General features: G+C 38.4%; 1 protein-coding gene across 2 annotated transcripts in view; it reads left to right on the top strand.

The window, feature by feature from the left end:
* The window catches only part of LOC106879924 (erbin), a 137,440-nt gene that overhangs the window by 45,361 nt on the left and 82,010 nt on the right, over positions 1-10,069 (top strand). For both annotated transcript variants that reach the window (XM_014929681.2, XM_052971061.1), the window contains exon 2: positions 3,150-3,333. The gene's annotated coding sequence lies outside the window, so the exon portion shown is untranslated. The remainder of the gene's footprint in view (positions 1-3,149; positions 3,334-10,069) is intronic.

A 10,069-nucleotide genomic window follows, 5' to 3' on the forward strand; every position in this document is an offset into this window, starting at 1 on the left:
CCCCCCCCCCCCCACACACACAGGCATGTCTTTTATCCTCTACTTGTTTCACTCATTAGACTGTGGCCATACTGGGGCATAGGTTCAGGCATGGCTGTATGGTAAGAAGTTCGCTTCCCAACCATATAGTCCTGGTTTCAATGCCACTGCATAGCATCATGGGCCAGTGTCAACCCCTATAGCCTCAGGCTGACCAAGTCTTGTAAGAGGATTTGGTAGATGGAAACTGAAAGAAGCCTGTCATAATATATATATATATATATTAATACCGATACAATGTACATTGGTTTATATGTTTCTTTGTTGCAGTTTTATTAAAGTTAGTCTTTAATCCTGCCTATATATTGATTGATTGAAATAATGTGGTTATTAAGCTTTTAGTTTTATATTACTCTACAAAAGACGGTAGAGATTATAATTTTTGTATGACTTAATAGAGTTGTCACTGTTCAGTTATGTATTTAGGAGTGGTTGTAATTTACTTATTGAATTTTTTTATTGATACTGTTGTACATAGGGTAAATGTGTTTGAAAGTTGTGGTTTCATTGGTATGTTTGTTCCCTAACAACACTTATTTTAGTGCTGTTGACACTGCCTGATTGACTGGTACTGCCCAGGTGTCGAAACCATAATGATATCCCTGGGGCAGCTGATGATGGAGGTTTGTTGGTATGGCTGTTTTGTATATGTGGAATAGTATTATTGGATTGTTGGTATGGCTGTGGAATAGTATTATAACACATCCTTTTGATATATATGTATTTGTGTGTGTGTTTTTCTCCCTGTAATTTAGTGGTTTAGCAAAAGCAACTAATAGAATAAGCACCAGGCTTAAAAATCAAATACTGAGATCAATCTGTTTGACTGAAATTCTTCAAGGCAGTGCCCCAGAATGGCAGTGCCCCAGCATGGCAGTGCCCCAGTATGGCAGTGCCCCAGCATGGCAGTGCCCCAGCATGGCTGCAGCCTAATGACTGAAACAAATATATATACACACACACACACACACACACACACATTATACACATTATATGTGTTTGTGGGTGTGTGGGTGTCTGTGTATGTGTGTAGAAGAGACAAAATTAGCAGTGACCACGATCACATCGTGAGCAGCTGCTATACTCCACTGTCACCAAACTGGTTGTGTTGAAAAGGTTCCAGGTAGAAATGTTGTCATGTAGGTAATATGTCAGCATTAATTTAGCAGGGATGTGTGGATGTGAGGGGGAATATGTTCTTAGGTAAACAGACACAATGAGATCCTGTACCACCCTAAAGGCAATATTTGTATGGAAATTTCAAATAAGAGGAACCAAATATAGATATTAGATTAAAGTCTCTTTCATCTTTGGAATCATGGAATCACGTTTATTGGTTCTTAATTCTACCTTGTATGGATTTAGTTAGCAGCAGCGGTGGCGGCGGTGGTGGTGGTGGTGGTTGATGGCAATAGAGAGGATCATGTTGAGGAATGTTGGTAGAGGAGGTAGAGGTGACCCATGTCAGTCCAATAGATTTATGCTCAAAGATATTCCGTCTTTGACCATCCTGACTTTTTTTGCTAAAGTATCTAGGACTACATTAGCATTTTTGTTTTATTTGACTTTCTTTAAATCAGTAAGATGTAATTTGAGGAATATCTGACTGTTTTCTCTATCAGGTCAAGCAATAATTACAAAGTGGGTCCATCACTGGGGTCACTTCGTCTCACAACTACATTGAAACTTTCTCTCTTCCTTGTGATGTGGTTCAATTTTCTGATCAATGAGGTGAAGTGTGTGTGCATATGTGCGTGTGTGTGCATATGTGCATGTGTGTGCATATGTGCGTGTGTGTGTGTGCTTGTCTCCTAGCCTTGATGTTGTGTGGTGAAGGCACGTGGCTTAGTGGTTTGGGTATTTTGGCTCATGGTTGTCAGGTTATGAGTTTGATTCCTGGTGGAGTGTTGTGTCCTTGAGCAAGACCCTTTATTTTACGTTGTTCCAGTCCACTCAGCTGGCAAAAATTGGTCGTACTTGTAATTTAAAAGGACAGCCTTGTCACATTCTGAGTTTTAGAGTATGATGTCTGTGGAGTCCTCAGCCATTTGCAAGTTAATTTCACAAGCAGGCTATTCAATTGATCAGATCAACTGGAACCCTTGTCGTTGTAACTAATGGAGTACCAGTTGACATTGTGTAACAGTTGTAAATGAGTGTCACTGTCATACAAGCAGTGTCATTCATTTCCAGTATTTTGCAGAAACATGTCTGCTCAGGTTAGGGTTAGTGACTGGAAGAGCATTCAACTATAGAAAATCTGCTTCAATAAACTCCATCCAATACTTCTTCTTCTTGCCTTTAACCCTCCAACGTGGAGTATAGGCCAGTTATAATTGAGTTCCATGTCGCATAATTTCTCACTTCTGTACTTATACTCTGCCATGAATGTTCCCCCTTCTCTAGTTCCTTTTGTGTTGATCTACGCCACGAGTTCTTAGGCCTACCCCTCTTTCTATATCCATCCGGATTCTACTGTAAAGCACTTTTCACTGCATTTGGTGTGTCCTTTCTAATTGTGCAATCCACTTCCACTTTTTCTTAAATATTTGCTCTCTAATCGGAACTTGATTCATTCTTTGCCATAGCTCCATATTGCTTATGCGCTCGGGCCATCTGATTTTAAGTATACTATGCAAGCACCTGTTGATGAATGATTGTATTTGCTTATTTGACTTAACTGTTGTTCTCCATGTCTCAACCCCATACAATAACACCGCTTTTACGTTTGTGTTAAAAATTCTTATTTTGTTCTTTATTGAAATTACACTTGTGCTCCATACTTGCATGGAAATGGAGCTATGGATAAATTCGAAGTAAAAACAGGAGTTCGACAGGGCTGTATACTTTCTTCCTTTTTATTTCTACTAGTTATAGATTGGATTATGAAAGAAACTATGACTGAAAGCCATCCAATACTGGCAATCATAAAAAAAAAACTGATGTTAAACACAATGTTGATGATGATACTATTTATTCTCTATTAGCAGAGAATAACTAAAATCACAAAAAAATGATCTTAGTCTTTGCATGTTTTTCCAACTTCCACATGAAACAAGGTCATCATGCCATTTTATTTTTAACCTCTTTTTATTTCTGTTCTTTTTCAGAGGAATATAAACATTGACACAATCAGCCAACCAGTAAATCAATCAATCACAACATAAATAATGTATAAACGAGGAAATTTCTAGGGGAGAAAATCATTGAATTTTACCTGTGAAACGCACACCAACATTTTTCAAAGAAAAATAAAAAATAAAAATCTCTGACACAGCCAGAAATATGTCTGAAGTAAGTGTTCCTTCATTGCCTACATATTTTACTCAGAAGCCATTTGGTTATAAAACTCTTCTCACCCTACTTTATAATGTGGCATGTTTTCCCTCCTTGCTGAGTTATCGTCTTTGTGTGAGTGTGTGTGTTTTTGTTTTTGATTTTAGTGTGTTTAGGTATTTCATGCAAAGTCTGATGGCATTGTTCTTTCTCCTCACCTTCTCTCTGTCTGTCTCCCTCCTCCTCTATCTCTGTCTCTCTGTTTTCTTCTGGCCCTCTCCTCTCTTCTTTTATGTTGCTTTCTGGTTCTGTTTCTATGGCATACACATGCTCTCACATGTATATATTGGTTTATGTCCATATCTGTGTGCATGGGTGTGTATGTGTGTGTGTGTGTGTGTGTGTGTGCATATATATATATTTGTGCATGAGTGTCAACTTTTAGTACAACTTTTTTTGTTTTCTCTATGAGCATAATTTATATATATATATATATATATATATATATACACACACACATATATGCATGCATTACACACACATACACATATATGTATATATATATGTATATATACATATGTGTATATATATGTATATATATATGCATATATATATATGTGTGTGTGTATATATGTATATATATATATGTATACATATGTATATATATATATATATATATATATATATATATATATATATATATATATATATGTATGTATATATATGTGTGTGTGTGTGTACCTATGCATATTTACATATAAATGTATGTAAGCACATCCACACACACACACACACACACACACACACACACACGGAGTACATATATTATTACAGTCGGCAATTTGGCGGCAGGTTTTTCTTTGAGAAGATAAATGTTCTACAACACACATTATTACATAAGCCATCATTAGTAATGAAACCTGCAATAGCAAGTCCTTAGGACATTTTACTGCCACAACAAGGAATACTTGTGGTGTCTGTGGAATATCTCATTAGCAACGGAACTTAAAATATTCTCTGGAAAACAAAGAAACGAAGCTGAAATATAAAAATCAATTATGATAAAATAAATCATTGATTATCTTTTGTATAGGCACACACACACACGCACATACTCACAAATATGCATATACATACATATACACATCATCATCATCATCATCATCGTTTAACGTCCGCTTTCCATGCTAGCATGGGTTGGACGATTTGACTGAGGACTGGTGAAAGCCGATGGCTACACCAGGATCCAATCTGATTTGACACACATGAATATATATGCATACATACATACACATATGCATAAACACACACATCTACATACATATACACTCCAGCATTCCCTTCTCACTTCCTCTCACCCTCTCTCTCCTTACTTCCTCCAGTACGCAGCACTCCAGCACACTCTTCTCATTTCCTTCAGCATTCTCTGCTCTCCACCTCCAGCACTCTCTGCTCTCCAGCACTCTCTGCTCTCCAGCACTCCCTGCTCTCCACCTCCAGCACTCTCCTCTACCTCTAGCACTCTCTGCTCTCCAGCACTCTCTGCTCTCTAGCACTCTCTGCTCTCCACCTCCAGCACTCTCCTCTACCTCTAGCACTCTCTGCTCTCCAGCACTCTCTCCTCACTTCCTCCAGCGTTCTGCTCAATTCATCCAGCACTCCTCCTTTCCTCCAGCATTCTCTTTGTCTCTCCATTATTTTCCTATCCACCAAATGTCTAATATTTCCAGAGGTTCAATACCCACTGATGCCAAATACCTCCAATTGTATTGTATCAATAATTTTTCTTGACTCTTTCAAATTTCAACACTCTGTCCAAAATTCATTCCAAGCTCTGTAAACTCTTTCAGTTTGCACTGATCGGTTTGCAATCATCATGAACTTTTCCAACATTTGTGAAACTCTTCACATAGACTGTGAACCTCTCACATTTGTCTCAAATTTTTCTCATCCACATTAATCCATTCAAACACCCTAAATTCTAGCCATTATCACGAAATCCTCTCAATTGATAAGAATTCATCTTAATGTTTTTGAGCTTTGATTTAACACTGCAAACTCTGACCAAACATTGCAAAACCCTTTCCAAAGTTTGAGAACTTTGTCCATAACATTTCCAAACTCACTTCCTTACACAAATTCCTTCTTATAACTCTTCTCTCCCCAAACTCATCCTAAACAGCCTGACTCATCACAAAATATCCACAGCAATCACATGCTTGCCTCACTCTTCATACAGACTGCATCATTTACCTGCAGCTCATTACATAAGCACTTCCAGGCTTCTTGACAAGTATTGACCTGTTGTAGATTTTTTGTAAACAAATGGATCATTCATATGGTGCTATTTGTTTCCAGTTCTCCAAATAAACCTGTCCATATTGTTCATTGCTCAATAGACTGGGGGAGGGGGTATTACTACTTCATTTGGAAACAAGTGGTGGGGTTAGCATCAGGAAGAGCATCCAGCTGTAGAAACTCTGCTCCAGTGTAGTCTTGTTTGACACATGCAAGCATGGATGAATGTATTTTAAAATGAATAATAAGGTGGAGATGATGGGGATGTGTCCAGTAAGTCTGAAGGCCCAGCACCTTCAAAAGACCCAACAGCTTCACTCATCTTGAACTTGCAAGCTTCTCTAAAATCCAGTATTGGTTTTGAGAGCTTATATGTGACTACGTGACTTCCTAGAAAGAGTAGTCAAATCAAATGATATCCTACTAAATTAAAAATTAGAAAAGACACATTAGGTAATGTAGTTCAGGGTCAACAGTAAACTGTGAAAAGATGGGATGGCCATGGATAGAATACCTTTGATCAAAGATCCACTGAATGAGAGTCTGCCTGGTGCTAAACAACAATAGCAATGTGTCCAATCATGAGCCCAACAGGAGAGTGTCTATGTGGTCTCTTGATTTGCTAGAAATAGCACCCAGATGGTCATGGCTAGAAATATCTTTGATTATTGAGTCCACTCAATCAGAGCAATCCTAGGGCTAAATAGCAGTAACAACAATAACAACAAAATAGAACTGAAAAACAAATAAACCATCCCTTCTTGACAACCAACACCTACCTGAAGACAGTAAATAAACCCAAGTCATTTGGCTGTTTGACCTTCCCTTTCCCCCCTCCTCTCCAAATAGACTCTCCCTGAATGTTTGTTTAAACTATGGCAGAAATACTACTGCAAGGCGGTGTTAACCAAATAGACAGGTGACACCAAATACTTTGAATAATCTCAATCCCCCCTCTCCCTTACTCTCTCTCTCTCTCACTCTCTCTCTCTCTATATATGGACATGTATATATGTATATATATATATATGTTGTGGTGGTGGTGGTGGTGGTGCTGCTGCTGCTGTTTTTTATCTCGTTAATTAGCCAGCATTCCCCTCTTGCACCTTGCCAACAACTGGAGGAGCAGAAAAAAGAAAGAAAATGAAAAACAAGGAAAACGGATTGCAGAAAGGTTTAGAAGACAACTGGAAAACCACCACCTCCTCCTCCTCCTCCTCCTCCTCCTACTACTACTACTACTACTACTACAGACCAACATAAAATTACCCCCACCCAAAGGTGAAATAAAACTGACGGTGTGTGTGTATGTACGCTTGAGTCTGTGTGTGTGTGTGTGTGTGTGTGTGTGTATACAAGCATACACATGAACATATTTACGTATTTTACATAATGCAAACATACACTCATGCATCTTCTGTGTATGTGTGTATGCTTGTGCAAATGTAATTGTGTGTTCACATGCATATGCTTATGTATCCAAATCTGTGTGTGTATGTGTGTGTTCATGTGAATATATAGAGATGCAATATGACCAAACAGTTAAGAAGTTTACTTTGCAATTACAAGGTCCCAGGTTCAATCCAACTACATAGCATCTCGGACAAATGTCATTTTCTATGGCCTTTGCTCAACCCATACCTTGTAAGTGAAATTGCATTGATGGAAACTGTATGGAATCTTGCTGGATTGTATCTATAATTTAGAAAGTACTCCCTGAAACTTGGGTGTATGGCCCCTACATCCTCCTCATTCCATCTTTATCATCTTTCTTTCTCCTCTCTCTATCCCTCAATACTACTCTCCCCTCAGTTGAGGGGTCTTGTCCTGCAAGTTACTTGCTGACCTCACCACTACCAGAGCCACTTGTTGGCATTTGAAAGGGCACCCACTTGTAGAAACCATACCAAAACAGACAGCAGGGATTGATGCAGTCTTCTCACTTAACAGTTCCTGTCAAACCATCCCACCCATGCCAGCATGGGAAATGGATGTTAAATGATAATGATGAGTCACACTGACTCTATTTGAGAATTACATGAAGAGTACACGTCTTTGAAATACTCAACCAACTGCTTATTAAATCCTCATCATTGAACAATGGAGATTCACCACTACCTTTTATATATATCATGCTCTAATTTAGAGTTTAGAGTTTGTTAAAAAAGATTATGCAATTTAAAGAAGCTTCTTTTCATTTGAATTAAAAAGAAATCAATTAAACTATAGCCCTCTACTTTAAAATGGACAAATTGCAGTTAATTACAGTTTTGGTATATTTTCTCTTTTCTATTTTTTTTCAATTCCATTAAAATTATTTTAAGGGTACTCAACCATTAGAATGTTAATTCAGGGGCAGGTAATTCAGTTAATCAAACCATTGAATTCTCATCTTCAAACAATGGATATCCACCACCATATCTGAATATGAATACTGATGTGTGCGTGTTTGGGTATGTGTATACATTCATGTATGCTTGCATATGGAGATCTGTTTGCATGTATGTATGCATGTGAACATGTATGTATGTGAACATGTATGTACACACACACACACACACACACACCCACAGGTGTAGGCATGGCTGTGTGGTTAAGAAGCTTGCTTCCCAATCATAAAGTCTTGGGTTCAGTCCCACTGCAAAGCACCTTGGGCAATTGACTTCTACTAAAGCCTTGGGCTGGCCAAAGCCTTGCAAGTGGATTCGGTAAAAAGAAACTGAAAGAAACCTGTTGTGTGTGTATATCCTATATGTATGTGCACATGCGCACGTACATGTGTGTGTGTGTGTGTGTGTGTGTGTGTAGCCTATTTATAAAGGACAACATTTTGGTACACACACACACACACACACACACATATGCATCTGTGCATTTGCACACACACACACAATGCACACACATCTATAGTTATACTTGTATTTATACATATAAACATAGCTGTACACACAAGAAAATTGGCTAAGTTGCTAGAGTGGCAGACAGAATGCTTTGTGGTATTTGTTCTGATTGTCTATACTCCAAGTTCAAATCCCACTAACGTCAACTTAAAACTTTCACCCTTTCAGGGTAGATAAAAAAGGTACCACTCCAACAGAGTAGATTGGCAAAACTATATGAATATCAGACCAGATGCCTTGTGGTATTTGTTCCAGCTCTTTCTGTTCTTAGTTCAGGTCCTGCTTTGGCCTACTTGGTGGGATTGACTCAATCCATAACCTGATTTAACATAACCACCTGACCCTTTGCATGCTTTGGCAGGGTCCATCCTGTTGCAAGACGCATTCAGAACAGGTCTCTGGTTTGAAAGTATCCTCACCATCCCCCTTCAATAGTCTGGGATGCCTTGTAAAGGGTCATCGGCATGGCTATCTCTTCTGATTTAAAGATAATACAGACATGCACACACATCTGTGTGTGTGTGTGTGTGTGTGTGTGTGTGTGGTTGGCTATGTTAAGATTATTGAAGATTAAAAAATGCACTTTGGATGCTACCACAGGATATGCTATTTATATACACATACGCACACATATACATACACGTGTGTGTAATTTGTATGTACATACATAGACCTATGTAAGTGTATGTCTGTGGGTGGTAGGGTGTCTACTAAGCTCACAGCCTAACTATTTATTTTAATGTTTTCTGTGTTGATTTGTTACCCTTCTCTGCTACCATACCATACACCAGCTTTTGCTTCTGTCTCACTAGTTAGACAGGCAAACACACACACACACACACACATACACGTGTGTGTGTGTGTGTGTATGTAGTGGGGAGAGAGAGAGAGAGAGAGAAGGGCTGCAAAATTGTGTAGGAGTGTGTGAGGGAGAGATCAACAGAATTTGCAAATAAGGGAGTGAAGGGCATAGTCCCTACCCCTTTCCCTACTGGCTCAGATGGGGCTGGGTTGAGAATATTGCCTTCAGACTTGCTCAGTCTCTTCCAAGAAAGCCAGCTGCCTACCATTATGTTCTTTCTTGAGATAATGTTAGAATGTCAGCCTATAACTAACTGACTTTGCTTCTGCTCCCACTGTCCACACACTTTGTTTCTCTTTGTCCATACAATCTCTTGTCTTTCTTGTCTTTCTTACCCCATCAGCTCCATCTCCGCTTGGACAAAAAAATGCGGTAAATTGGTAGCAAAAGTGGGATGGGTGGGGGACAGTATTTTGGTACATGGAGACTGGTTGACTAGTTGGAATGGATTTAGAAATATCTGTAAAACGCTGATTAATACATCTCTCCTTCATCAAGTTGTGTGTATATATATGTGTGTATATCTGTGTATGTGTATGATATACACACACATTATATAACATATATATTACATGTATATATGCATATGTATAATATATATATGCATATATGTGTGTGTGTGTATGTATGTATACATGTGTATATGTATAATATGTGTGTGTGTGTATATATATATATATATATATATATATAT

The sequence above is a fragment of the Octopus bimaculoides genome, chromosome 10 (assembly GCF_001194135.2).
Source record: "Octopus bimaculoides isolate UCB-OBI-ISO-001 chromosome 10, ASM119413v2, whole genome shotgun sequence".
NCBI classification, from domain to species: Eukaryota; Metazoa; Mollusca; class Cephalopoda; order Octopoda; family Octopodidae; genus Octopus; species Octopus bimaculoides.